The sequence below is a fragment of the Littorina saxatilis genome, linkage group LG2, assembly GCF_037325665.1.
Source record: "Littorina saxatilis isolate snail1 linkage group LG2, US_GU_Lsax_2.0, whole genome shotgun sequence".
Classification (NCBI taxonomy): domain Eukaryota; kingdom Metazoa; phylum Mollusca; class Gastropoda; order Littorinimorpha; family Littorinidae; genus Littorina; species Littorina saxatilis.
The window spans coordinates 64774176-64776930 of NC_090246.1; positions in this window are offsets into that span (position 1 = coordinate 64774176).

Below are 2755 nucleotides of genomic sequence, written 5' to 3' on the forward strand. Positions count from 1 at the left end.
AGAAAAGAGGAAAGAATGAAGCTACAAAATCTTCTGCTCAGAGAAACAAGAGGGGAATATCTTCTGATCAGAGGGAAATAAGGAGAACATTCTCGACGATGCGTTCTATCCCGGGGGAAAGCACTTGGTACTGCTTCATGTGTGACACCAACTCCCCTGAGAACATGATACAGTGCCAGAGGTGCACACAATGGGCACACGGGGACTGCGCTGACAGCAGCGGACAAAAGGACTTCGAAATCTGTACTTAGCAATTTTTGTGTGTCTGCAAAATCAGTTCTTAAATCTGTTCTTAGTTATTTGCTTTGAGACTTTATGCTTAATGATTTTTACATTTAGTCAATTGGGCAGGTAGCCCTTTTATATCTATTTGTCAACAGAAGAGGGGTACAAATGAAGCTGCGAAATTTCGTGGTACTGCTTCATGTGTGGCACCAACTCCCCTGAGGATATGTTATCGTGCCAGAAGTGCACACAGTAATCACACGATGACTGCGCTGACAGTAGAAGACAAAGGACATTGTCTGCGAAATCGGTTCTTTGCCTATTTTTTCCTCTTTTTTTTAAGGTTTTGTTTTTCAGTCCTTTTTAGACCTAGCCCTTATTTATCTTTTTGTTTTAAATTTAAGGCTTAAATTGTTATCCGATTTGTTATTTCCTTGATAAAAATCAAAATATGATGTTGAAAATAAGACATTTACATAAAATGGCTTAATCAAAATGTTATGACGTATTTATTTATCTTGTGTGTGTGGCAATGTGTGCTTGTTTGTGTGTGAATGAGAGTGTGTGGGTGTATATGTGTGTGTGTGAGACACAGACAGAGCTAGAAAGAGAGTCAGGGTGTGTTTGTATGTGTTCCGAGTTTGACAACACAGTGTTCCACTTTACACACCCATGCGTCCAACCTGGAACAAATGCAGACATTTTTATTATGATCAGTCTGATGAGTTGCGTGACTTTTATTTTATTTTATGTGGTTCGTTTATTTACTGATAGAGTCTAGTATGTGACAATATAAAGAATGCTTTGCAATATCCATTTTTTTGTCTGGTACGGCTGTTTCTCCTTAACTGTTCCAGGTTTAGCGACTTTCCCCTATAAGTCTAGATTAAGAACTCACTTAAACTGTTACAAAAGAAACAATAATAAAACAAAAAACAAGTCGCGTGAAGCGATATAAAACATTTAGTCAAGATCAACACCACTAACCAATCATCATCGAGACTACATTCAGATAGTCTCGGCTAACCATACCGAAGACCGAGACGGGTCACGCTCGCCGCCGCGAAGCACGCGTCCGTAGTACTTACTGAACCTACTTTTGTTCATTCGGAGCAACTTTTTAGAGAAACATGATCGACATATCTATATATTTTTTTAATTCAGGAGAAGATGAGGAATACAATGCAATCATTTTTTAATCTGTTTCTGAAAATTCGATTTTAATGACAACTTTAATCAAACTAATTAACACATGTTTAAGCTTCCAAGCTTAAATGCAATCCCATAGTCCGGACTTTGTCGAAGATTGCTAAACCAAAATTTCAATCAATTTGGTAGAAAAATGAGAGTGTGACAGTGCCGCCTCAACTTTCACAAAAAGCCAGATATGACGTCACCAAAGACATCTATCGCGCATATCGAACAAATGAATAAATGGCTGGGGATATCATACCCAGAAACTCTCATGCGAAGTTTCATAAAGATCGGTCCAGTAGTTTTCTCGGAATGACTTTATACACACACACACACACACACACACACACACACACACGCACACACACAACCATAGTTTAACTTTGACCGAGATAGATGCAATTCCCAAGCTTCTTTCCCCGCCCCTGAATCCTACTGCGGATCGCGGAGCAAGGACGAGACTATTCAAACTTCCGCTGACACCTTACCAAAAGACTGTAACAAACATCGCGGGACTCCGTCTTTCTATGCCAGAATGTCCCTATGGTGCTGACAGGGAAAAGGACAGGAGGAAATTGAGCTCAATATTTTGGGACATCTCCCTGAGATTTCGTGTCCATAATTGTCGCCGCTAAAGAGTGAGAGAGAATGTTTCAGAAAAGCAGACCTATAAGAGGAGTTTTATCAGCTCTTTGACTGTCTCTGTCTGTCTGTATCTTTCTCTGTCTCTGTTTTGTTCTGTCTGTCCGTATGTCTCTCTGTCTTTCTTTCTGTCTGTCTGACATCAAGCCTAATGTCTGTCTACTGAAAAGAGAAGAAATAATAAAAAAATAAAACAAAATAAAACAAGATTAAGCTGTTAACTAACCCAATCTACTAGAGTGCGGATGCGGCAAGGAACACCCCCATAAAAGGTAGCTTGTACTTAAATCTTGAGCACGATTGGTTAGTTTGACTCGTTTCCTTCTTCAAACACATCGTGGAAGAAACGATTTATAGAGTTTACCTAGGGCAAACGAAAATCCAATTGGGTTTTCTTGAATCGATTTTGATTACTTGAAAGGCTATCAACATCCGAAAAATCTCCCACACAATGAGAATCTGTTCACTTTAGAAGCTGAAGCAAAAAAGACGGTCAACAGCTACACACACAAAATGAGTTCAGAAAACAAGACCGTGACAGAAGAAGAAAATATAAGAAAACGGAAAACAGAAGAAAAGACAAGCCGCGCGAAAACGAAATAAGTACATATCGTCACGCTCTTAAGATAATTGCCTATGTCATGTTTTGATGTTTTGATGCAAACTGCCTATCTTGAGCTGTTACCACGGGATA